The sequence below is a fragment of the Rhinopithecus bieti genome, unplaced genomic scaffold, assembly GCF_001698545.2.
Source record: "Rhinopithecus bieti isolate Rb0 unplaced genomic scaffold, ASM169854v2 scaffold_6904, whole genome shotgun sequence".
Classification (NCBI taxonomy): domain Eukaryota; kingdom Metazoa; phylum Chordata; class Mammalia; order Primates; family Cercopithecidae; genus Rhinopithecus; species Rhinopithecus bieti.
In genome coordinates this window covers 739,878-767,490 of record NW_016805192.1, presented here as the reverse complement: position 1 = coordinate 767,490, position 27,613 = coordinate 739,878, and the positions used below count along the sequence as shown (strand labels likewise).

Below are 27,613 nucleotides of genomic sequence, written 5' to 3'. Positions count from 1 at the left end.
ATTATTTTTTTTTTTTGAGGGGGGGTCTCGCTCTGTTGTCCGGTCTGGAGTGCAGTGGCCGGATCTCAGCCACTGCAAGCTCCGCCTCCCGGGTTTCCACCATTCTCCTGCCTCAGCCTCCCGAGTAGCTGGGACTACAGGCGCCCGCCACCTCGCCCGGCTAGTTTTGTATTTTAGTAGAGACGGGGTTTCACCGTGTTAGCCAGGATGGTCTCGATCTCCTGACCTCGTGATCCGCCCGTCTCGGCCTCCCAAAGTGCTGGGATTACAGGCTTGAGCCACCGCGCCCGGCGACAGTGCATTATTAATGTGGCATAGGCAAGAGAGACAAGAAATTTCAACTGGCTGATCCAGACACCAAAAGAAGACATGGGCCCTGTGTCAAAAGATGGGTGAACGAATTTACATTTATATAGTTTCAGTTAAAGTAAAATCTTGAAAATCTATGTGTATCATTTACATTATTTTCTGATGTAATGACTTTTTAAAAGTGATATATTGCTACTCAGTCTTGATTTAAGGGATAAGAAGGCTTCTTAGGCCTAATTTATTAATTCATAAATGACTACACTTATTGGATACATGGAATTCCTAAGATTCAGTACACCACAAATTTGCTTCATTTAACCCTTTTCTAGTCTACTCTCAACTGACCACCCTGAAACCTGTTTGCCAGTTTACCAACGTCAGCACTCTGTTGAATTACTTCATTTGTACAATCTCTTCTTCACCTCCTTCGCCTTCCCTGACTGCTATTACTTTCTCGATCAGCCCTCACTTTTTATTCAACAAGTAAACTGGAAAGATCTCTGAACCCAATGTACTAAGCCAGGTCACCCTTCCCGGGATGACTGGAGGGAGGGCAGGGTGGTTTGGGCTGGTGGAGAGCATGCAGTTTATTCCTGGCATGGAGTGGATTTCAGGAAGAATATGAAGCAGGGACAGCAGATGACAAATCTCCGCTTACCTTTGTCAAGAGTTCTGTGTGTACATTTAAACATGGGTGTGTGCAATTTTCAGAGGATCCACTTCTGCCCAAACAAAGTTTGGCTGCAGGGGAGCTGGGCAGTTACCCACTTTTCCTATCTTGATCCCTACTCAGTGTAACAATTTATCTGTACAACTGATTCCATCACCAGGGTCTTTAGACCCCTCTGCTCATTCAGCCAATCACAAGCACTTATCCATAGGACACTGCCAATGATGCGATTTGCTGAGCAGTTACTATGTGTCGGGCCCTGGTAAGTACCAAGTTAGCTTGTTTGAACCCCATGGCAACCCGTGAGACAGGTACCATCATACTCCAAGTTATGGATGACAAAAAACTCTCCAAACAGCTAAACAACATGGCTTAGGTCCCACAGTGAGCAGGGAGCTGGGACTTCTGTCCAGGAGGCCCAATCAGAGCCTGCCTCCTTAACCATTAGGCCAAACTGCCTCCACGTGCAGGACACTGCCCTGCACTGGGGACCTGGGGGAGGGGTAACAGTGTCTGCCCTTGAGCTGCTCCCAAAACTTCCTTGAATAGCCTTGGCACAAAATGCATTTCTTGGGGACTTGCTGACATGGTGTTTGGATTTTTATCAGGTCCCTGATTGGGCTCAGCATGGAGCCTGATGAAATATGAAAAAAGCAAAGAAAATTAAGGGAATATACCTGGAAATTGTTCCAGTTTGTATTTTGCTGAAGCCTATTCTATCTGCATGCTTACAGAAAGTTTCCTAACCGGAGAACCCAGAAAGCTCAAAACCTGTCCTGGGCCAGCCTCAAACTCCTCCTCACACTCAGGTGGGAGCCATCTGGGCAGGCAGGGAACCTGGCAGAGGTGGCAGGAGCATGGCACCTGGAGACAGGAAAGGAATTCTTGGACAGCAACCTCTTTGGCAAGGCAATAGGGGCGAGACAGAAGATTCTCAGGTAGCCCCAAGGCACCATAGTATAATGGAATATTTATTGCAAAGCCTGGGCCCCAGGAAGTGAGAAAAGCCTCCCGGGCCCATCTTTGCCAAGGGATTCTTACATGAGGACTTGCCTATACCCACCCAACTCAACCCACACCCACAATCTCAGAGCTGGCCTCATCAGTGGGCATCAACGCTTTTACCTTGCCGAGGTATAGAACCTAAGCTGGGCATCTGATGTCCCTAAACCTCAGAGACTTGACCTTGGTTGGCCACACTGAATCTACATCTTGATCCCCCAGTCTTGATTTCCAGCCTTCCCTGGGTCAATCAAACAAGCCACCCCTTCATCTGGCAGATCAGTCCAGAAACCCTGCATTAGGGAGTAGAGGTTTAAGGACCTTGGGAAGAGATATTTGCTCTTTGTTTTATAAACAGAGCACCAAGGTAGAGTGAAATGCCTTGCTCTCTGTGTCAGGGCCAGATAAGAAATTGAGAGCTTTAAACTCCATATCTCCCTAAACTTATTCTGGGTCATGCTCCAATTACAGACTCTTGTAAAAGTTCATTTGTGAGACAGTGGTTTTAGAATCAATATTCTACTGGGTCCATGTTATAGATCATATTTGGGTTCCCAGACTAGTCCACAATGGCCAAGTAAACCCACGTGTGGCTGAGAGGGGAGGGAGCTAGTGTCAGGCATCCAGCTCCACCACCCACTGGCTCTGTGACCTTTAGCAAGTTGCTAACCCTCTCTGTGCTTCAGTTTCCCCATCACAGAGATAATAACAGCACCTGCTACATAGGGGAATTGTTGTGAGGATTAAATGACATAATCTGAGACAAGCACTTAGCCCAGGGCTCCTAGAAGACAATCAATGAATGTAATTAAGGTAGCAATGCCAGTGTCAGCCCCAGCAATGGTAACATTGGGGCTGGGTCATATTTTGATGTAGGAGACTGTCCTGTGCCATGTAGGATGTTTAGCAGCATCCCTGGCCTCTATCTACGAGATGTCAGTAGCATCCTCCTCGAGTTGTGAAAATGAAAACATCTCTCTAGACATCTCAGTGGCCCCCAGTTGAGAAGCATGCTTTTACAGGAAAACAGCTGAGTCCCTGCTGGAACATGAGGGCTCCTCTCTCTGCTGCAGCCCAGCTGATGAGGCTGAGGTCTTCTCTCCCCGTCACCTGCTGAGGTGCCCCCCAAACGCCAGCTCCCTGCCACTAGTGGAAGCACCTAACTCCTGGGCATGGCAAGTTAGGAATGGCTAGGGGGGTGTTTCTGGGAATGTGAAGGGGCTTTGGGGGTCTCTCAATGCGGTGATGAGGGAAGTGGTGGCAGAGGAAGGAGCAGAGTCAAATGTGGTTTCCCACCCGCTTCCCACTAACCTACTGCACCAGGTATCAAAAGGTGCCAGGGCAGGGTCTTCCTTCCCTAGGGTAGAGGGTGGTCTCTCTCCTTTCCTCTCATCTTCACCTCTGGCCAATAAGAGGGAAGTGGGCCATGGGGACCAGGCTATGGGAGTGCTGCAGTGGGGAAAGGGAGGGGGCAGGAGGAGGTGGCCCAAGAGCACACGCAGCTGTCTGAGCATCACTGGGACACAGGGCTGGGAAAGACTGAACTGGGTTTGTCCCCAAACCTTCCTTCTGCCGTGACCATAAATAAAGCCCCCCATTCTGTTTCTCTTAACCTGTGTTTCCCCATTTATTCTTCATGGATAAAATCCATTTGGTATGGACCAGATACCTCTTGTATGTCTAGCACTGTATTAGGCCCCTATGGTTGTTTTTATTTGTTTTTGAGTGAGTCTTTTTCAAGGAGGGAGTAAGGAAGATGCTAAATAAATACATCAATAGAAGGCAAAGTCCAGTTGGAAAATTATAACATGTCCAATTGGAAAAATAACATGTGTTTGTATATATAGCCACAGAGCCACTGAAGCCACACACATAAATGCTGAGGGAAAGTGAAATAAAACACAATTTCTTAAAATTTTCAACAAATGGACTGTATCAACGGATGTTAAAAAGGCAGAAGGAAAACCACAATCTTATCACATCTTCAGGCTGGCACTGACCTCCAAGGGCATGAGGGTCAAAGGGCCCGTTTAATAGAAAGGCCTCTTTTTCCAACTGGAATAAATCTAACCTTTCCTCAATCAAACCAATTCTAAGTTTTCTAGCAATTTATGGGCAGTATCCATTTCTTTTGTTCCTCTCGGAGGAGCAGTGCCTGATATTAGAAACCACTTAAAAGCCACGCCCTTCCAGCAGGAACAGTCAAGGACTGTCACTCATCCAAAAACCAGCAAAGCCAACAAGCCCCTTCCCCAAATCGTCTAAAGGTGAACCCAAGAGCCAAGCCAGGTTATTGCTGTATATCTGTCAGGGAGGCAAACTTGGCCAAGGAATGGATGAGCTTCAAGGGTCACTCCAGACCTGCCTAGCGGGGGTGGGGGCGGACACACTTATCTGTTTATCCACTTATTTATTTATGTAGAGGGAGGATTTGGAGATGGAAAATAAACAATTCTTATATAGTAAATATAAGCAGCCATCACAAAACACAAAATGACACCCCAGAATCAACCGCGGTAGGACAGACATTTCCCTGTCTCCTGTAGGATGGGTCAGTTAAGGGGGTGGGGGGGATCAGATAGAACTCAAATTGGTCCTGCTGAGCCTGGAACCTGAGCGCGCAGAGGGGTGAGCTGGGCAGTCGCTGTCCGAGCCCCCTTCATCCCTTCCAACCCGGACCATTCTGAGACGGAGATTTGGAGTTACAGGTGTGTGAGCGCCAGAGGATGAGAGCGGTCGCTGGGAATGTAAGAGCTCCTGCCTGCTGGGGATGGGGAGGAGTCGTCAATGGCCCCGGGATCCATGCCCAGACATTTCCAGAGGCAAGCACCCCACCGTCATCCGCGCAAAAGCTGCATCCCTCGAGATCCTGGAGCGAAGCCATCTCCTTAAAGCACGCACAGAGTCAGGATGGAGTTTCCTAATTGTCGCACGAAGGACCGTTCCCCTGAGGTTTCTCCATTAACAGCGCCCCCCTCCCTCCCCGGCCTTGCCCACCGCAGTGGCCCAACCAAAGCGCCAACACATTTCAAAATGGAGCGAAATCACAGAAGCGCGGATTGTGCTTTGTTCCCAGCATTGGGCTAAATGTGCTCATCCCCACCGGGCTCCCTTTCCTCTAACGGCAGAAGGTGACATCTCTGCTCGAGATGGCAATAGGCAGGCTTGGCCGCGGGCTCCCCTTTTCCAGGGCCGTCCCGAGACCCTCGCTCCATCTGGAACGGGAATCCCGAGCCCAGCTCTGTCTGGGGGCGAGGGAGGAGAGAAGATGCTTGAACTGACCCCTGAGCCGCTCTGCAACCCCTCGCGGTGGCTCAGCCATGCGGGGAGCCTCGCAGCACCCAGGCTCCAGCCCTCGACGCCACCGTCGAGGAGGGTCAGCCTGGTCCCGGGCAGGCTCTAGTTCCCCAGCCAAGCCATTCCCCGGAAATTCAGATCAACCTGGGCAGCCCGCGTGGAGGATTCAGCTCCTAGATGCTCGTTCGTCTCAGAAGTGCGCCCCCCCGCACCAGTTTTCAGCGATAGAATTAACCAGAAAACGGCGCATACCAGGTTCATCACAGGAGGGCGAGGCTCGGATGCGCTGGCCAGGAGTTCTCCCTGCCGCCCCAGACTCGGTTTTGGGGGTGCGGTGAACCTGGATACAGGTGAAATCCCGCATTTACAATAAATAAATTAATCAGTACAGACATAATATTAATAAAAATACACCCAACGGCCGCCTATCTGCGGCCGCCAGGGGCCAATTAGAGCCTCAGGTGCAGGGGTTGGGGGCTTCCTCCCGTGTCCTCCAGGAGGCCAACAGGACGCGGCCCCGCCTACCCCAGGGTCCCCAATCTCCCCAGGGAAGGGGTGGGGCCAGCCCCAAGGTCCCCTCTCCGGACACCTGTGGATCCCATGGCAATTCCCCCTCTGCGCCCCCTCCAGTAGGCTCAGAAAGATGGGTGTGGCCGCAGCACCAGTAACCTTATGTTCCCTCCTCACATTCTCCCGCCAGGCGAAGCAACAGGGCGTAAAGCTGGAGAGGCCCCACTGGGGCTCCCCACCCATCCCCGAATGGGTAGCCAGCGTCCCTCGTTGGGCAACCTGGTGTAGCTTGGCCCTCAGGACACTCGGGGTGTAGGGAGGGGCGTAATCCCTCTGCCGCCGCCCGCAGCGCGCACGGAGACTGGAATCCTATCCCTTCAGAAGCTTCCTGGCGCCCGCAGACTACGAGACGACGCTGCGCGCGGTCACGTCCGTTCCATGCGTGCCGGGGGTCGGGGGGTTGACTGGGGTTCATCGACCCCAGCAAGCCTCGAGATCCAACAATGGATTCGGAAATGAGGAGCGAAAAAGGAAAGAGGTGCGTGGGGGTAGGGGGAAGGTTGGCTAAACACCCTCAGAATAAAAGCCAGAAACCAGGGCTGGGAGCGCAGATCACGTAACCTCTACAGACAAAGCAAAGAGCCCCCGAAGAAGATGCTGGGTGAACGCCCCCAACGCTGACGCCCACAGTAGCAAAACGCCAAGATTTCAGCGCCGACTGTCCCCCTCCCTTTAATGCCAGGCCCCGCCCTGTCCTACGAAGCCCGGCCACCCGGTTTGGCATGGCACCGTAAAGACGTGACACGCCGAAAAAAGATGGCACCTCGCGTTCCGAGGGGAAAAAAAAGGGGGGTGGCGGGGCGGGAGTGGGAGGAGGCACAGCCTATCCTCCCCCTCCTCGCCCACCAGGGTCCACACCCACTGCCGCAGTGAGGGGCGAGCCCTGCGCGCCAGCCCCGCGCCTCCGGCAGGGAGCGCACACGCCGGGCGCCCTGCGCGCGGAGCGCTGAGAAAGAAACCCGCCCCGAGATGCACCTGCAGCCCCGCGCCAGTCAGTGCATGGCTGCGGCTGTGCCTGCCCGCGAGCGGGGACCGGCGGCCGCCGACTCCGTCCACATCTCCAGGCCAGGTGACCCCTGCCTTCGCGAGCGTGCACACTGGGATCCTCGCACTGTTCTCAGGCACGGCGCTGCTCGCGTCTCTGTGCCAGGCGTGCGCAGGGGGAAGGGCAACTAAAGTGACAGCGCCTGGACCCCTCCCCATCTCCTCGATTCCTCCCAGCCCCCAAATGTCCCCTACGGGTTTCTGAAGGAGGAAAAGGGGAGGGGGCCGGCCCCCGCCTAAAATCAGGTGCAGTGAAGGCCCTGTCGGAATCACTGCTCCGGAGGTGTAGGGAGGGGCTTGCAGGGAGTCATCTTTTCTAGAACCCGATCCGCATCTTCCTTAGGGCTGATGGCGAACAGCGGCAGGGACAGCGGATTTCAGGTTCGGTTTCGGGGGTCGTTATCGGACCCCTCCCCCCCACGCACGCCCATTGCGGCAAAAGACTGCGGTCGAGAGTGAAGGGCAGCCCCCTCCCCCAAGTCACCGCCGCCTCGCCCCACCCTGCCGGCACAGCCTCCACCTGGGGTCGGCGCGAAGCGGGTGAAGACCTCCATCACACACACGCGCGCACTCAGGCGTGCGTGCATCCCTTGCTCACGTCCCTTTCCAGGCCGCCCTGGCCCCAGCCCCTGAGCAGGGGAGGCAAGGAGGGGCCCTGCGGTCGCCCCGACTGTTGCCCGGCGCACGAAGCCCCAGTCCGTGGAGGGGGAGGGCGAGGGGCGGCGGCGCAGGGGAGCACAAGGGCGGACGGCGAGGCAGATTTCGGAGCCGCGGCGCTTACCTGATAGTCGACAGAGGCGAGGACGGGAGAGGACAGCGGAGGAGGAGAAGGTGGCTGTGGTGGCGGCGGCAGAAGGTGGGCGGTGGCAGCGGCGCTGCTGTTGGTGCCGAAGCTGGTGGGTGGCGGTGACTGCGAGGGCGCGCGCCGGCGAAGAGGGCGCGTTCCCGAGGCCGGCGGGCGGCGCAGGCGCGAGCAGCGGGAGCGCGAGCCTCCCCAGGGGAGGGGGCGGGCAGCGCGGCCTCCGCGGGAGCCTTCTCCTCCGGCCACCAGTGGGCGCGCGCGAGCGCCCTGCCGCTCGGCTGTCCGGCGCCTCCCGGCTGGTTCCTCTCGGCGCTGCCCTTTCCCGGTGCCCCTCCCCCTACGCCTCAGGCCGCGGTGCTGACCGCAGCGCGCACGCGCGTTCATGGCGCACGCGCACTCTCCGCGTCCCATAGCTGCAGCCTTTGTCTCGTTGGAGGGGTGGGTGTCTTCTTTCGGGCCCTGCGGGGTCGGGGCAAGGCCAGTGACTCCGCCAGTGGGTCCCCTGCCCCTTTCCTTTCAGTCAGCCTGGGGCGGTGTCCTCTCCTGGAGAGGTCCTGAGCGACCTTCCAGGTGGCCGGCTCCCCAGTCCGTCCACCCCGACCCTCCGAGTCCCAAAAAGGCCCCCCTGGCTAAGGTCGCTTTTCCCCAGGCTGCTTCCTTTCTCCTTGCTTTTTTCCCACCTGTTTTGTTTCTGACCAAGGTGAATCCTTTCCTTAACAAATTCACTTAAAGCAAGCTAACTCAGTTACAATACCGTGACGCTAGAAAAAAAATCTTAAATTAGACGAAATTCAAATAGTGCCTAACACATCGCAGAACATTTGCCCACACACAGTTATTTGTATCACGTCTTTTGAAACATCTTTATGCTGTAAGTAGAGTTTGAAGTCTGAATGTTTAAGGGCCAGCTGGAGATTGTCCCCTGGAAGAGGCACCTCAGCCTGAAGCTGACCAGTGGTCTTCATTCTACTGGTCACCCAGGCCCCAAGCTTCGGCCTTAGCTTGGATTTTTCATTGCCCCAACATCAAATTTAAGCCCTGGCAGTGGGAGGATTTCTGTGTATGGGGGTTTAGGGCAGCCGTCTCCTCCTAGGGAGATGGGAAGTTGTCTTGAAGCTCCAATTTGCATAGTTCTTACATTATTTTTAAAAAACCAACATATGTTATAGATTAATAGAAAAGCAAGTAAAATGCTTTATTCACACTGAGTTTCTGGAACTGACCTTTTTCTTTCTTTCCTTCTTTCTTTCTTTCTTTCTTTCTTTCTTTCTTTCTTTCTTTCTTTCTTTCTTTCTTTCTTTCTTTCTTTTTTATCCATATTAACTTTATTTTTAAACAGAGGAGCATATATCCAAAGCAGTAGGAGTGAGAACCGCCATAGGGGCTTGCTGAAAGTGATCTGCCCTAGCCTTCTGACTTCAGAATGTCTCATGAGCCAATGGCCGGGGGATGGAACTGCCCCTTAATGGTGTACACCTTAGAAAAGTCAATGGAATTGACCTTTTTTTGGAGACAAGGTCTTGCTCAGGCTGGAGTGCAGTGGCACAATCATAGCTCACGGCAACCTTGAACTCCTGGGGCTCAAGCAATCTTCCCAACTCAGCCTTCTGAGTTGCTGGGACTACAGGTGGGCACCACCACACCTGGCTAACTTTTTTTTTTTTTTGAGAGAGGAGGTCTTGCAATGTTGCCCAGGCTGCTTTCTTAACTCCTGGGCTCAAGTGATTCTCCCACCTCAGCCTCCCAAAGCAGTGAGATTACAGGCATGAGCCACTGCACTCAGCCTGGAATTGACTTTTTGTTGTTGTTCTAACTGCCACCATCCTAGTTCAAGACCTCTATCATCATTCTGGACATGTAGGGACCTTAGTGATCTCCTTGCTCTCCAATTTCTCCCTATATCAGCCCACCCTGCAACCCGTAGTTAGATCAGTATTCAGAAGTGATCATTTTATTTATTTATTTATTTATTTATTGTGTGTTTGTTTGTTTTGTTTTTTTTGAGATGGGGTCTCGCTCTGTTGCCCAGGCTGAAGTGTAGTGGCACGATCTTAGCTCACTGCAAACTCTGTTTCCCAGGTTCAAGCGATTTTCCTGTCTCAGCCTCCCAGCTACTGGGATTACAGGCACGTGCCACCACTCCCAGCTAAATTTGGTATTTTAGTAGGATAGGAATTCACCATATTGGCCAGGCTGGTCTCGAACTCCTGACTTCAGGTGACCCAAGCGCCTCAGCCTCCCAAAGTGCTAGGATTACAGGTGTGAGTCACCACACCTGGCCCAGATCATTTTAATTATGGCAATCTCTTGCTCAAAAATATGTAAAAGCTTCTAACTGCCTCCTAAATGAAACTCAACCCCTTAGTTTAGCTTTCAAGTGCCCCCCGCCATTCCCTGAACCCCCATCATCTGAGCCATTGTCCTCCTCTTTTCTTTCCCACCTACTCTGTAGCCAGCTGAAGTGGCTTGACTAGAACTCTTTCCCACCTCTGTAATTCTGAGGTTTTCCTTTGCCTGCAAAGGTCCTTGTTCTTTCTTCACCCACCAGTAGTCTACCTAACCTTTGAACTCTAGCTCAAATTTTACCAAAGCCTTCCCTAATCACCCCAACTGGAAGGGACATTTCCAATCTCTAGAAGGAGTTCAGCAAAGTTACTCTTCTTCTCTCTGAAAGTTGGGAGGGGGTGGAATCAATATCCGTCTTGCAAGATTGAAATGTGGTCATTGTCCCCAGCAGTTTCCCCTTTTTTTAGTGTGAGGAATTATACATCCTTGTCCATTACCATTTACATGATGTGGACATTCCAAACAGGCACTTCAAGAGGCATTGCAAGGTTCTACCACTTTTACTCTTCCTTCCTACCACCAGAATGGTGTGGCTCCAGAGAGCTGTTCCTTCAGCTTAGATCCCAGGATGGAAAAACTCAAGGAAGTACATGTCACATGAGCAAGAAATAAACATTTGGGTCTGGGCGCAGTGGCTTATGCCTGTAATCCCAGCACTTTGGGAGGCTGAGGCAGGTGGATCACTTGAGGTTGGGAGTTCAAGGCCAGCCTGAGCAACATGGCAAAATCCCATCTCTACTAAAATCACAAAAATTAGTCAGACATGGTGGCCCATGCCTGTAATCCCAGCTACTTGAGAGGCTGAGGCAGGAGAATCACTTGAACCTGGGAGGCAGAAGTTGCAGTGAGCCAAGATCATTCCACTGCACTCCAGCCTGGGTGACAGAGCAAGACTTTGTCTCAAAAAAAAAAAAAAAAAAAAAAAAAAAAACCAGAAAGAAACATTTGTTGTGCAAGCCACCAAGATTTGGGGAGTTGTTACTACAGCAAAGCTGATTGATACAGGAATTAAATGAGATATGTGTGTGTGTATAAAGTTTCTTACACAACGTCTGACAAATAGTAAACTATCATATTATTATAAGTACTATACTATGATACTATTATAAATACTGGTTATTTATTTTATTATCTTTGTAATAATGCTTTTGCTACACATTATTTTATTTCTGTATGTAAAATAAACTGTAGCAGTCAAACCAACACTCCCCTACATTCAAATTTCACATTTTTCCGCCTCTAAGATAACAGTATAATTGAGAACTGACAGGGACCTAATGACACTGTGGTCCCCTCACACTGAATGGTCACATTTGCCTAAATTGAAATAATGAATGCTAGAAACAAATCTTAAGCAGATCTGTCATTTTAACTATATGTGATGTAGAGTTGAACGTTCATTCCAGATAATTTAGTCAATGTAGGTAACTAATGGCTCACACTAATTTAGGCCAAGAAAATGCATTCCCTCTCTTTCTTCCTGTCCCTTTCTCTTGCTGAAAGAGAAATCTCATGGCCGCATATGTTACACAAAAGAGCCCACTTATGTAGGACCACAGAAGGCAGAATAGCAGAGGGGAAAGAAAACTGGAGAGTTGGATCCTGATCCTAGCCATCTTGTACGACCTTAGACAAATTCATTACCTTCTCTGGGCTTTCAGTTCCAGATGGGGTTAGGACTGAGATCAATATATCTATAGAATTTGGAGGCTCTGCTATTAAATCTATTCATAAAGCAAGCTAAACTGTTGTCATAAATAGACCCCCAAACATAATGACATCCTGCTAAATGGGCCAGAGGAGCAAAAAGTGGCTAGCATGTTAAAGGCATTGGTAGGTTACACACACTCCAGAGGGTGGGAGATGAATACTACAGAAATTTAGGAGCCTGCACACGGCACAATTTTAGGGGTCCTGTGGACAGGAGCATGTCAGGACTGTCCATCCAAAGTCAAAATCAAATGATTGTATCTTCTATTTCCCACAGTGTAGAAGGAAGCACAAAACCTAGAAATTCTCTTTGGCTTCTGAAGATAGCATATTCCATACCTGGGATACCACTTGACCAATAATAACCAGCTAACCCGAAAGGCTGCTGGCTTGAAGTGGGGCCCAGAACAGGAAAGGGCTCTGCAGCAGGTCCAGGCGGCAGTACAAGTAGCCTTGCAATTGAGCCATCAACCCAGCAGACTCTATAGTACAAAAGGCATGAGTGATGAGGAGGATGCTGTGTAGAGTTTGTAGCATGCCCCAGTGGGAGAGTCACAGTGCAGGTTCCCAGCATTCTGGAGCAAGGCCATGCCATCTGCAGTGAAGGATCATATGCCTTTGGCAAGACAACTCCTGGCACGCTACTGTGCCCTGGTAGAAATGGAGCGCCTGATGGTGGGATACCAAGTGACCTTGCACCTGGAACTGCCCTTCATTAACTGGGTTACATCAGCTGAGTTAAATTATAAGGTTAGGCAAGCCTAGCAACAATCCATTGTTAGATGGAAGTTGTACATCTGGGATTGAGCGTGGACAGGACCTGGGCCACAAGCAAGCTGCACGTGCAGTCTGTTCAGACCTGCAAGCCACCTGCCAGAGTTGCACCAGCACCCTCTCTCCACACACACCTAAGGTTATAGGAGGGATTCCTTCTGACCAGCTGATGGAAGAGGAAAGAGCAAGTTTGGTTTGTGAATGACTTGGCTTGGTATGTGGGTTTAGGCTGAAAATGACAGGAAATATACTACAATCTCACTCAAGGGTGGCCTTGAAAGAGAGTGGCAAGGCAAAACCATATACTACAATCTCACTCAAGGGTGGCCTTGAAAGAGAGTGGCAAGGCAAAACCCTCCTAACGGGCAGGGATTTGGGTGGTGTAGCTGTTCACCCATTTTGTATGGACAAAGCAGAGCTCAAGGTGAGAATATATATAGACTTCTGGGCAGTGGTGAATGGCCTGGCCAGCTGATCATAGATGTGGAAAGAGAACAATTAGAAGACTGGAGACAAGGAGATCTGGGCAGAGGCATGTGGATGACGTAGGTAAGAGTGTACAAAGGGCCAGGCCTGGTGGCTGGCACCTGTAATCCCAGCACTTTGGGAGGCCGAGGCAGGCGGATCACCTGAGGTCAGGAGTTCAAGACCAGCCTGGCCAACATGGTGAAACCTCATTTCTAGTAAAAATACAAAAATTAGTCGGGCGTGGTGGCCTGTGCCTGTAATCCCAGCTACTTGGGAGGCTGAGGCAGGAGAATAGTTTGAACCTGGGAGGCAGAGGTTGCAGTGAGCCAAGATCGCACCACTGCATTCCAGCCTGGGTGACGGAGCAAGACTCTGTCTCCAGAAAAAAAAAAAAAAAAAAAAAAGAGCGCACAAAGCTTGAAGATCTTTGTGCCACATGTTAATGCCCACTAGAGATGACCTGCTACGGAAGAGACAATGGACAACCAAGTAGACAAGAGGACTAGAGCGGTGGATGTCAGTTGGCCTTTGCCATGGGCCATCCCAGTGCTAACCTGATGGACACACGAATGAAGCAGCTGTGGTAACAGAGATAGACACTACGTACAGGATGGAGCCCATGTACCAAGGCCACTGCTGCCACCAAATATCCAACCTCCCACAACAGAGACCAATGCTAAGTTTTCAGAATGGACCATTTCTCAAAAAGATGAACCGGCAAGTTGACTTTGTTGGGGTCCTTCCACTCATAAGGCCCTGTAATTTGTTCTGATAGTAGACCCATGTTCTGAGTATAGGTTTGCCTTTCCTGCCTTTGGGGCCTAAGCCAGTATCCTTATCCGAGGGCTTACAGTATGTTTGATTCTCCACTACAGGGTCCCACATAGCATCACATGAGACCAAGGGAACTAACTGCTTTACTGCAGGGGAGGGATGGGACTGAACCCACAGCCACAGGATCCACTGGTTATATCATAGGCTTCTCCATCTAGAACCGGCTACCCTGAGAGAAATGGTCAAGCACAGCTTGGAAGGCACAGCTGAACCATCAATTCTTTACAAGGGAAGGAGACGTACTCCAGGATGCAGGATCCTCCTCTAGAGCCTCCCTGTCGACACCTTGATTTTAGCCTAGTGAGGTCTTTGTTGGACTTCTGACCTACAAAACTCTAAGATGATACATTTGCATTGTTTTAAGCCACTGAGTTTGTAGCACAGCCATACACCAGACAACCATGATAGACTGGATTTATGACGGCAGTCCCATAAGATTACAATGGAGCTGAAAAATCCCTACTGCCTAGTGACTTCATAGCTGTCATGATGTTGTAGCACAATACATTACTCCCGTGTTTGTGACGATGCTGATACACAAACCTACTTGCTGGCTGTTGTATAAAAGTCTGGCACATACAATTATGTACAGTACATAATATTGGATAATGATGGCTGGGCCCAATGACTCACACCTGTAATCCCAGCACTCTGGGAGGCAGAGGTGGGTGGATCACCTGAGGTCAGGAGTTTGAGACCACCCTGGTCAACATGGTGAAACCTTATCTCTACTAAAAATACAAAAATTAGCCCGGCATGGTAGTGGGCACCTGTAGTCCCAGCTATTCAGGAGGCTGAGGCAGGAGAATCACTTGAACCTGGGAGGTGGAGGTTGCAGTGAGCGGAGGTGGCGCCATTGCACTCCAGCCTGGGAAACAGAGTGAGACTCTATCTGAAAAAAAAAAAAAAAAAAAAAGACATTGGATAATGGTAATAAACGACTGTGTTACTGGTTTGGGTACTTACTATACTACATTTTTAATTATTATTCCAGAGTGTACTGCTTCTACTTATTAAAAAAAAAGTTAACTATAAAACAGCCTCAGGCAGGGCCTTCGGGAGGGATTCCAGAAGAAGGCATTGTTATAAATAGGACATGACAGCTTCATGCATGTTACTGCCCCTGAAGACCTTCCAGTGGGACAAGATGGGGTGTTGGAAGATGGTGGTCATACTGATGACCCTGACCCTTTTTAGGACTAGGCTAATATGTGTGTTCATGTCTTAGCTTTTACTAAGAAAAATGTAACAAGTAAAAAAAAAAAAAAAAAAATAGAAAAAAGCTTATAGGATAAGGACATAAAGAAAGAATATTTTTGTACAGCTGAAAACATATTTGTGTTTTAAGCTAAACGCTACTAGAAAATAGTCAAAAAGTTTTCAAAATTTAAGAGTTTATAAAGCAAAAAAAGTTGCAGTGTTCTAAGTTTAATTTATTGTTGAAGAAAAATAATTTTAATAACTTTAGTGTGGCCTAAATGTACAGTGTTTATAAAGTTGACAGCAGGCCGGGTGCCGTGGCTCACGCCTGTAATCCCAGCACTTTGGGAGGCTGAGGCAGGTGGATCACCTGAGGTCAAGAGTTCAAGACCAGCCTGACCACCATGGAGAAACCCCATCCCTACTAAAAATCCAAAAAATTAGTCGGGTGTGGTGGTGCATGCCTGTAATCCCAGCTACTCAGGAGGCTGAGGTAGGAGAATCTCTTGAACCCGGGAGGTGGAGGTTGCGGTAAGCCGAGATCCCGCCTTTGCACTCCAGCCTGGACAAGAAGAGTGAAATTCTGTCTCAAGAAGAAAAAAAAAAAAGTCAACAGCAGTGTACAGTGATGTCCTAGGCTTCACATTCACTCACCACTCACTCGCTGACTCACCCAGAGCAACTTCCAGTCCTACAAGTTCCATTCATGGTAAATGTCCTAAACAGAGGTACTGTTTTTCAACATTTTATTTTATTTTATTTTATTTTCATTTTATTTTTTGAGATAGAGTCTCACTGTGTCTCCCAGGATAGAGTGCAGTGATGCAATCATGGCTCACTGCAACCTTGAACTCCTGGGCTCAAGCAATCCTCCCACCTCAGCCTCCTGGGTAGCTGAGATTACAGGTGCATGCCACCATACCTGGCTAATTTTTTATTTTTTGTAGAGATAAGGTCTCGCTGTGTTGCCTAGGCTGGTCTCGAACTCCTGTGCTCCAGTGATCTTCTGGGCTGGGCCTCCCAAAGTACTGGGATTACTGGCATGAGCCACTGCATTTATACTGTTTTATACTGTTTTTACTGTACATTTACTATGTTTAGACACATTTAGATACACAAATACTATTGTGTCACCATTGCTGCAGTACTCAGTACAGTAACATGCTGTACAGGTTTGTAGCCTGGGAGCAAAAGGCTATACCATATAGCCCAGGCCTTTAGTAGTACCTCGTGCAATCTAGGCTGTGTAAGTGCACTCTATGACGCTCACAGGAAGAAATCACCTAATGAAGCGTTTCTCATAACGTATCCCAGTCTTTAATTTGTTGCAGCAAAAATAGAAAACATATACAAATCCCGAAAAGAAAAAATACATGGGTTTGGGAACCAAAGGTGAAAACGGAAGTGGCCCCATTTACCGACACATCCTTACAACTCTAAGTTCTTCAGGGTTACAGGTCCTGGTCTCCCAAAGGGAAAACTTCCACCAGGGGACACAGCACAGTTTTATTGAACTATCATCTGTGGCTGCTCCCTGAGCCCTTCTGGTTCCTTGTGTCCAGACATCAGCAGGCAAAAAGAAAAGTTACGATCTTGGAAAGGATAATTAACTTTAGTCATTAGCAGGAAGTAGGGCTGCAATTATACAGTGCAGTAGGGAGGAACATGTTTGTTACTGGGCACCGGTTGCTACTCCCTTGTCCAACCGTGATTGCTAAGGGACAGCAATTTCTCTCTTATTTCTCTCTTACATAGAAGTCCAGAAGTAGGAGACAAAGGCTATTTTAGAAGCTGCAAGACCATCAGGGAGCTCCTATCCAGCTATGTGGTTTCTCTACCATCCTTAGCATGCTGCCTTATAGTCCAAAACAGCTGCCTGAGCTCCAGTAATCACATCTGTATTCTATCCCCCAGAAAGAAGGAAGAGATGAGGAAGAGAACAACTTTACTTTAAGGACATTTCCTAGAAGTCACATTTGACATCCTTGCTAACATCCTATTGGCCAGAATTTAGACATTACCACACGAAGTTGCCAGCGAGGCTGGAAAATATATTTTTATTACGGGGACTTGTGTCCAGCTAAATACCAGCTACAGGAGGAGAAGGGGACATTGGGGAACAGCCCCAATAATGCTAAGAGGCCATCACGCTTGGTAATTCCTCCCAGTTATGATGAGCAGCTTACTCTTTGAAATATTTTCATGAAAACACTTTCATAAAAAGGCATTTTCTACTGAAACAGATGACAGCCTTCAAGACTAACAAACCTTTTTTTCTATTGTAAATTAAGACACCAAATTCAGGGCATATTTAGACAGACTAACATGCATTTGTTTTGCCTAATTGTCTGCTAAGCAGGGTGCTTTGATGAGACACAACAGTCCTCTCTCAAAGCCAATATTGGGAAATATCAATATAAAATACAGCTAAATTAGAAAGAGAGTATTAACATTACAGACAAATACTTGACTCTACAAAATGAACCATTATCAGGTTCCCCTAAGCATCAGCTCTCCTGTTGCAAATGAAATGTGAGTTGATTTATGCGCACATTTTCAACATCTTAATTATATAACATGAGGCAGATCCATGCTTTCATTTCCCTGGACTTACCTCTCACTGATTATTATTTAGACTCACATGTTCCTTTCTGTGTGTCTATTTCCTGGATGCCTCCTTCCTACCTGCCCTTCCCTCCATGACCCTGCCAGTGACAACTGCCCCTCGTCCAGGTTTCCTGGGTTCTAGCAAGAAGCAGGTAACTGCAGATGAGGGTTTGAGTTACCCATGACTCAGCAGCATGACTCTATTGTCAAAAAAGCAAGGATGATCCTGGGGTCCAGAAATAGGGACAAGGCGTCACGGATCCATGAGCTCATCTTCTCATCATATTTGGCTTTGTGCAGACACTCTGGATATCCTGGCAGAGGGGAATGATAGATAATTTGAAGAGTGCCCTAAATACAAAACTTGAAAAAGATGAGCAGAAATCCCTTTCACGTAAACCATGCTGTCCGTTGTGAAATCCTACTTTATGGAAGATACAATTGGAACTTTAAAAGTTACCAAAATATTAAAATCTGTGTCAAATCTCATGACCTATAGTCTGGCATTGATACTTATTTTATTTAGATACAGGGTCTCGGTCTATCACCCAGGCTGAAGCGTAATGCTATGATCAGGGCTCCCTGTAGCCTTGACCGCCTGGGTTCAAGCGATCCTCCCAACTCAGCCATCTGAGCAGCTGGGACTACAGGCACGCACTACTATGTAGAGATAATTTTGTGTGTGTGTGTAGACAGGTTCTCACTGTGTTGCCCAGGCTGGTCTTGAACTCCTGGGTTCAAGCCATCCTCCTGCCTCAGACTCCCAAGTATCTGGAACTAAAGGCATTTTTACGAGCTGTTCTTTATTCTGAATAAAAAGAATTAGCATCTCTTTTCTAAGTAATACTAAGTACAACCACTCACTGTTATTAGATTAGTGTTCTGATTTTTCTTTTAAAATCGGAGAGGCAGTCTGTTCACCTGTTCATCCATTCAGCAGGCATTTGAGTGTCCCTGTGCACCGTGAATACAGTGATGACTAAGACCTCAAGTTGTTTACAATGTAGTGATTTGCAGGTGAGTTATTAATTTATATTGATCTAGCTGGGCGCGATGGCTCACACCTGTAATCCCAGCACTTTGGGAGGCCGAGGCGGGCAGATCACCTGAGGTCAGGAGTTCAAGACCAGCCTGGGAACATGGTGAAACCCTGTCTCTACTAAAAATACAAAAATTAGCCAAGTGCGGTGGTGCACACCTGTAATCCCAGCTACTTGGGAGGCTGAGGCAGGAGAATCGCTTGAATCCGGGAGGCGGAGGTTAGAGTGAGCCAAGATTGTGCCACTGCACTCCAGCCTGGATGACAGAGCAAGACTCTGTCTCAAAAAATAAGTAAATAAATAAATATTTATATTGATTTCAAGAATTTGGTGTTAACTACTCTGAAAAGGCTACATACTGTAGGATTCAATGATATGAAATTCTGGAAAAGGCAAAACTATGGAGACAGCAAAAAGACCAGTGGCTGCCAGGGGTTTGCGGGGAGGGAGGGTTGGATAGGCAGAGCATGGGGGATTTTTAGGGCAGTGAGACTCTTCTGTATGCTAGTATAATCGTGGATACATGTGACTGTATATTTGTCAAAACCCATAGAGTGTACAACAGCAAGAGTGAGCTCTAATATAAACTATAGACGTGTCAAGGTAGGTTCATGGATTACCACTCTGGTGGGGGATGTTGATAGCACAGGCGGCTGTATAGAGCAGAAGGTATACGGGGATTTTCTGTATTTTCTGCTCAATTTTGCTATGAACTTAAAATTGCTCTAAAAAGGAGTCTATGTGTTAAATTAAAAATGAAAAAATAGGTGGGCATGGTGGCTCACGCCTGTAATCCCAGCACTTTGGGAGGCTGAGGCGGCAGATAGCTTGAGCTCAGGAGTTCGAGACCAGCCTGTGCAACATGGCAAAACCCTGTCTCTGCAAAAACTACAAGATTTATCCGGGCTTGGAGGCATGGCGGTCCCAGCTACTCAGGAGGCTGAAATGGGAGGATCACCTGAGCCCAGGAGGTCGAGGCTGCAGTGAGCCAGGATCACTGCACTCCGGCCTGTACAACACAGCGAGAACCTGTCTCCAAAAAATAAAAATAAAAAATTTCTTTTTTAAACATAACTGGGGAAATCCACAAAATTGGGGTTAGATACCCCTGCAAAGCTTCAAATGATCACTTTCAACTATTGTGTATAGCATACGTCCTTTAAAAATGAAATTCTAAGCAATAAATTATACACTTCAATGACAAAGGAAAGTCCCTGCTGAGTTCAGCAGATCAGCTTGGAGATAACACTCTGAAGGAATTGTGTTCTATACCTTTTTTCCCCATACAGGAAACTCTCTGTGCTTTCAAATACTACTTCTTTCTCTTTTTAAAAACATACATTGACACTCATGATTTCTAATATGTACTTTAAAATAGTAAATAAAACCTGTCAGCGCGATGTCTGGTATTTCAAACATGCAGTTGCCCTAGAAGAGTTCCTAGGCCTGAGCAGCTCCAGGAGTTTACTTATCACTCTGTTCTGGAAAATTCTGAAGCACCAGGCTGCCCAGACTGTTCTCTCAACATAGTGCTGGGTAGGCTGCTTCATTTCTGTCTGCAACTGGGGGGTCCAAGACACACTGACTTCCTGATGCTCCTCCAGGTGGGAATGAACGCAGAGAGTGTCAGTGCTGATAGCTGACACAGCAGAGAAACGCTGGGGGCTCTGAGGTTTCACTCTTGTCTGGCTTGCCTTGCATCAGGAAATGAGCTGTAAGTCACCCTCTGACAGGCTGTCCCTAGGCTGACACAGTGTCTGTTTGGACACTGCTGTAGTGTAGTGTGGCTGTATATGAGTTCCCATATCTTTAGCCTTCAACTCATAGATATCCCTAAATTCATTCATGTCTTTCTCTTATATTCGAAGAGAAATCTCTGTAGAGAGAGTAAAAATACTCTAGTAAGATATTCTCATGCACATAGTAGTCATTGGCTGTACGGAGAATTTAGGGTTCATATTTATGGTTTGGATCCTCATTATTCATTATTTTAATATTTGCTAATTTTTCTACTTGCTAAATATGGGTTTGTAACTCCCAAATCAAGGCTCAGGGCATGTGGCTATTCATGGACACGTGCCGAGTGGCAAAGACTTTGCTTGTTCTGAGACATGTTCCCAGCTGAACTCAAACGAAGCAACACCCTGCCTTCTTGTTCAGCTCTCATACCGTAACGAGCGTCCTTTTCATGGTCTATTTAGTGCCACGTATTTTTCTGCATTTCACTTGTGTACTTTTTATTGGGTTTTTTTGTTTGTTTGTTTTTTGTTTTTTTGATGGAGTTTCATTCTGTTGCCCAGGCTGGAGTGCAATGGCATGATCTTGGCTCACTGCAACCTCTGCCTCCTGGGTTCAAGCAATCCTTCTGCCTCAGCCTCCCGAGTAGCTGGGATTACAGGTGCCCGCCACGATGCCTGGCTAATTTTTTTTTTATTTTTAGTAGAGATGGGGTTTCACCATATTGGCCAGGCTGGTCTCGAACTCCTGGCCTCAGGTGATCTGCCCGCCTCGGCCTCACAAAGTGCTGGATTATAGGTGTGAGTTACCATGCGCGGCCAATTTCACTGTTTAAAATGGCCCTTCAATGCAGTGCTGAAGAGCTGTCTAGTGTTTCTATGCTCAAGAAGGCTGTGATTGGGGCAGGCTTGGTGGCTCACACCTGTAATCCCAGTGCTTTGGGAGGCTGAGGCAGGAGAATCACTTGAGGCCAGGAGTTGGAGGCTAGCCTGGACAACATAGTGAGACCCTGTCTCTACAAAAAACAATTTTTAATTAACTGAGTGTAGTGGCTCACACTTGTAGTCCCAGCTACTCAGGAGGCTGAGATGGGAAGATCTATTGAGCCCAGGAGGTTGAGGCTGCAATGAGCTGTAATTGCTACACTGCATTTCAGCCTGGGCAACAAAGTGAGACCCTGTTTCTAAAGGAAAGAAAAAAATAAAAAAGAAGTTCACGATGTGCCTTATAGAGAAAACGTGTGTTAGATAAGCTTTATTCAGGTATGAGTTATGGTGCCGTTGGCTATGAGTTTGATGTTAATGAATGAACAGCATATATTAAATAATGTTGTCAAACAGAAATGAACATAAAAAGGTTATGTATTGATCAATTGATGACGATGTTATCAGAGGTCGGCAGGAACCTTACACTGTATTTCCCCCAGGAACCACGGTTCAGCTTTCATTCATTCAGTGTTCATGGTAACTTCATAGGACATGGCTACTGAAAATAATTAGAATGGACCATAGCTTGATAACAAGGGACAGAGCTCTAGAGCAGAGCCCCTTGACAGGGCAGATGTGGCCTCGGTTGGCCAGCTTGGTCTCACTCCTCACCATCCCCGCTTTGCTGGCTACTCTCCTAACACATCATGCTCTCCACACTTCAATGAATCACCAGTCTCTTTCGTGCCTTTCACAGGCCCGGATCATTCTCTTATCTCTGCCTGAGTAGTTCCTGTGTCCTTCAAGGCTCAGCTCAGGGGCTCCTTCTCTGGAGGTCTCCCCTCCCTTTTTAGGGTCAGAAGTTGCCCTGGGTGTCCCACTCACCACACTCACTACGCTGGGGTGTGATTGCCTGTGAACATACCTATGCCCACTCTCGTGCAATGACCCAGAAGGCCTGGCCTATATTTTACTCATCATTGTACCCTCCGCCCATAACACAGTTGTATTAGTCCATTTTCACACTGCTATATAGATACTACCTGGGACAGGGTAATTTATAAACAAAACAGGTTTAATTGACTCACAGGTTTGCATGACTGGAGAGGCCTTAGGAAACTCACAATCATGGTGAAAGGCAAAGGGAAAGCAAGGCACGTCTTACATGGTGGCAGGAGACAGCAAAGGGAGAACTGCCAAACACTTTGTTTTTTTGTTTTTTTGTTTTTTTTTTCTTTTTGAGACAGGGTCTTGTTCTGTCACCAAGGCAGATATCGGCTCACTGCAACCTCCACCTCTCGGATTCAAGTGATTCTGCTGCCTCAGCCTCCCGAGTAGCTGGGATTACAGGCATGTGCCACGACCCTTGACTAATTTTTGTGTTTTTAGTAGAGATGGAGTTTCACTATGTTGGCCAGGCTGGTCTCGAACTCCTGACCTCAGGTGATCCACCTGCCTCGGCCTCCCAAAGTGTTGGGATTACTGGTGTGAGCTACCGTGCCTGGCTCTGGAACTGCCAAACACTTTAAAAACCATGAGCTCTTGTGAGAACTCCCTCACTATCATGAGAACAGCATGGGGGAAACCATCCCTATGATCCAATCACCTCCCACCAGGTCCTGCCCTCAACACATGAGGATTCCAATTTGAAATGAGATTTGGGTGGGGATACAAAGCCAAACCATATAAACAGCCCTGGATGCACAGTAGGTTCTTTGAAAATAGCTGATGAGGCCGGGCGCGGTGGCTCAAGCCTGTAATCCCAGCACTTTGGGAGGCCAAGACGGGCGGATCACGAGGTCAGGAGATCGAGACCATCCTGGCTAACACGGTGAAACCCCGTCTCTACTAAAAAATACAAAAAACTAGCTGGGCGAGGTGGCGGGCGCCTGTAGTCCCAGCTACTCGGGAGGCTGAGGCAGGAGAATGGCATAAACCCAGGAAGCGGAGCTTGCAGTGAGCTGAGATCCGGCCACTGCACTCCAGCCTGGGCCACAGAGCGAGACTCCGTCTCAAAAAAAAAAAGAAAATAGCTGATGAATGGCTGACAGACTGGATGGATGAAAGAACAGCCGGGTGAAATACTTCTGAGAAACAGGTGCTATTGTGGAGCTTAGCATAGCCTGGGTGCTCAGTTTATTAGCAACCCAGAAAAGTGTTCAGTTAGTGGCCGGGGGTGGGGCTGGGTGGGTGGGGAACAGGTACAGACCTAAGACAAATAAAAGATATGTGTAAACCCTTTTTAGAGGACCTAGCATGGAAAAGGGCATTCAGACTGTCTCTTCTGGCTTTCAAAAAGTCCTGAATCATTGTTTAGACTGAACAGCCCTTTATTAAATAACACTCACTCCCTTTCAAGGTCACTGTCAAGCTTTATTGCATTCTGAGACGGACCAGAAGGAAACGTGAATGTCAAGGAGCAGGGGGCATCTCTTCCTTTCCCCCTCCCATCCCTGTCTTTTGATTACAACTGAACAAGAGGCAAGAGGCCAGTAAGAGATCAGCAAACCCAATAATCCCTTGATAATGACTTTTTCCTAAGCTACAGGCTGATTCAAACTGAATTGAAGCTATTAAATTCCTTTTGCCAACAGCAAGGATACAGCACCCCCCACCCCCGCCCCACACACACTTTCCTCCTAATCTTGGGCACATTGCAGTTTTCTGGGTGTATATTGCTTGCTGTTTATCCTCTTAACTTCTCCTTCCCAAATCCTTTACCAGCCTCTCTCTGTCTCTTATTCCTTAGGTCCTGTTATGTCTCTTTAGAAGGGAGGCATAGGGCCAAGCCAGGAAATACCTTTCGGTGCATTCGTGACCTCGCGTGCCTTTCCCCTTCCTCCTCTTTTCCCAGCCATCCTCCCCGCCAGTGATCACAGCCTCCCTCCTCCTGTCATCTGGGCCATCCCGCTGTGCAGCTGAAATCCTCACTGCACTCTGTGTGTTGGGGGTGTGTGTGATGACATGAACAGTGACAAAATGAAAAGTGCAAGAACCCAAGCCCCAGAGTCTGAGAACTTCTGAACAGACTCTACAGACTGTCCTGTTCAGTCCTCTGATTTTACAGACAGGGAAACGGGGGCCAAAGAGGAAAGGCCCTGGGTGATTTAGCAGCAAAGCCAGATTTAAAGTCAAGCTTGACCAGTTCCTCTGCACCAAAATAGTGCCTGCCGGCCAACTTGGAAGTTCTATTAGAGGAGAGTTCTCACCTGGGGAGATTTTGCCCCTGGGACATTTGTTGATGTCTGGAGACATTTTTAGTTGTCACTGCTGGGAGGTAGTGCTCCTGGCATTTGGAGAGTAAAGGCCAGTGGTAACTGCAGCAGCTCACCTTGTGGGCCTCCTGCGTGCCTCTTACAAGGGCAGCTGCGGCCTCATCGGCCTCATCGCTAATCCAGCACTCGGGGGTGGAACTCCAGGCAGATGTTTTGCTTGTTGTGTTTTGAGGATTTATTTTTGTTTTTGTTTTGCTCCCCCGCCTCCCAAAATGTGAACTTTGCATTACTCTGATCTAGAATTTCTGCACCACAGCACAATTTTAGACCACATAAATCTTTGTTTTTTAAATTACAATTTTTTTTTTTAGAGACAAGGTCTTGCTCTGTTGCCCAGGCTGGAGTGCAGTGGCGGGATGATAGCTCACTGCAGCCTTGAACTCCTGGACTAAAGTGATCTTCCTGTTTCAGCCTCTTGAGTAGCTGGAACTACAGGTGGGCACCACCATGCCCAGCTAATTTTTTTATTTTTTATATGTGTTTGAGACAGGGTCTTACTTTGTCATCCAGGCTGGAGTGCAGTGGTGCGATATCAACTCACTGCAGCCTGACCTCCCAGGCTCAAGTGATCCTCCCACTGCAGCCCCCAAGTAGTCGGGCCTACAGGCTTGTGCCACTATCCCCGCTAATTTTTTCTATTTTTTATAGAGACAGGGTTTTGCCATGTTGTCCAAGCTGGTCTCGGCCTTCTGAGCTCAAGTGATCCTCCTGCCTTGGCCTACCAAGGTGTTAGGATTACAGGCGTGAACCACAGCACCCAATCTTTTATTTTTACTTTTGTAGAGAAGGGTCTTGCTATGTTGCCCAGGCTGGTCTCGGACTCCTGACCTCAAGTGATTCTGCTGCCTTGGCCTCCCAAACCACTGGGATTGCACACATGAGTCACTGTGCCCGGCCGCACGTAAGTCTGTTGTGGGGGTGTCCAGCATTTCCCCTAGCCTCTACCCACTAGATGCTATAGCACCTCTATCACTTTGGTCTAAATACCTATTCCTTATTCCTCAGTCCTGTCCAGGGCCTCTCTCATAATTGGTACTTAAACCTTTGACTAATTGCTTTGACTCTGGGCTCTCCTCAAAGATGCTGTTACCTGGACCTGGTATGAAGGTGGGATTCTGGCGTGCAGCGTTGTGGGTACACTGAGGTCTGTGCTGGGTAACTATGTAACCGTCCAGTGGGCTCACCTTGCCCACTGGCTAGACAGAGCTGATTTCTCAAGACAGGGGAATTGCAATAGAGAAAGAGTAATTCACGCAGAGCCAGCTGCGTGGGAGACCAGAGTTTTATTATTACTCAAATCAGGCTTCCCGAGCATTCGGGGATGAGAGTTCTTAAGGACAACTTGTTGCGGGGGAAGCCAGTGAGCCAGGAGTGCTGATTGGTTAGGCAGGAGATGAAATCACAGGGAACTGAAGCTATCCTCTTGTGCTGAGTCAGTTCCTGGGCGGGGGCCACAAGATCAGATGAGCCATTTAATCGAGCTGGGTGGTGCCAGCTGATCCATCAAGTGCAGGGTCTGCAAAATGTCTCAAGCACTAATCTTAGGAGCAGTTTAGGGAGGGTCAGAATCTTGTAGCCTTCAGCTTCATGATTCCTAAACCATAATTTCTAATCTTGTGGCTAACTGGTCATTCCTACAAAGGCAGTCTAGTCCTCAGGCAAGAAGGAAGTTTCTTTTGGGAAAGGGCTGTTACCGTCTTTGTTTTAAACTAGAAACTATAATAATCTCCTCCCAAAGTTAGTTCAGCCTGTGCCCGGGAATGAACAAGGACAACTTGGAGGCTAGAAGCAAGATGGAGTTGATTAGGTCAAATTTCTTTCACTGTCTCAGTTACAATTTTGCGACTGCAGTTTCAACAGGGCCACTCTCCTTTCCTGGCAAGCACAAGGAGCCCGAATTTCCTGGCCCCCTGGGGTTGCCTGGGGTCATGTGACTAGTTCAGACCAATGAGATGTGAAGGAAAGTGACAAACATCACTTCCGGGCTGGAGCATTTGATTGCCTGTTCGATGCCCTCCAGAATTCTCTCCATTTGCTGGTAACTGTGGAAACTTCAAGCTCCCCACTTATCCTCACAGAACACGTAGCATGAGAGGAAACCAAACTTTTGTCAAGCCATTGAGATCTCGGCATTGTTATTGCACCATAATCTAGCTGATCCTGACAACAAGGTGCATACGTGGAAATTGGCCCATATTCAAATAAAATATCCAGTTTAAACCAGCGATTGGCAGCCATTCAAATGCAAAGATTATGTAGAGTTAAAGGAAAACCCACGAAGTTAATTGACATTTTATTGAGTAAAAAACACCAGTAAGCTAAGAAAAACAACAACTTGTTTGTGTAACGTTTGGGTTGTTTATAAATTCAGGAGGGCTGCACAGAGCGTGGGCACAGTGAGCGCCCTTCTTCCCATGCTGTGTGATAGGGGATTGGCTCTCCCAAAGTCATAGAGGGGCTTTTGTGTCCAACAATAGCATCTTGGGCCCCACGTGCTTTGCTTGTTCATCCACAATAACTTCTTTCTCTAGCCAAGTTAGGGCTGGTGACTTTGGGTTTGGAATATGAAAACAAAATTATGAACCAACTAAAGAAGAAAAATTATACTGAATGATTATAAATATAAGGGTGTATTCCTCTTTGAGGAAGAGAAGTGTGAAATTCCAAACTAGATTAACCAGGTAAAGTGACCAGTGGTTGAAGGGAACCTTTTACAAAGAGCTCCTTTAGCCCTGATTCCCCTGGTGCCCTAAAGTGTTTACTTACAGGTCCCAAAGTGCCCTCGGTAGTGGTGATGGCCAGAGAAATGTAAAGCTGGGATTCATGATCACTGAAGATCAATCACATGCAAAGATAAAGCCTTTTGTAGATGAATGCACAAGAGAGAAAAGTTAGATTTAACATTAATATAGTTGAAAAGTATCTATAGCTTAAATTTGAAGCCTTAAAAAAAAAGTGAGACTGGGTGTGGTGGTTCACGTCTGTAATCCCAACACTTTGGT

General features: G+C 48.0%; 1 protein-coding gene across 20 annotated transcripts in view; it reads right to left on the bottom strand.

Moving 5' to 3' along the window:
- Positions 1–7,978, bottom strand: part of MAPT (microtubule associated protein tau) — a 140,537-nt gene extending 132,559 nt beyond the window's left edge. For 12 of the 20 annotated variants that reach the window (XM_017871619.1, XM_017871623.1, XM_017871621.1 and 9 more), the window contains exon 1: positions 7,674–7,762. The gene's annotated coding sequence lies outside the window, so the exon portion shown is untranslated. Of the gene's footprint in view, positions 1–7,673 lie in introns of all 20 variants that reach the window. The other 8 variants (XM_017871629.1, XM_017871631.1, XM_017871635.1 and 5 more) reach the window with 2 other exon arrangements.
- Positions 7,979–27,613: the final 19,635 nt, after the last annotated feature.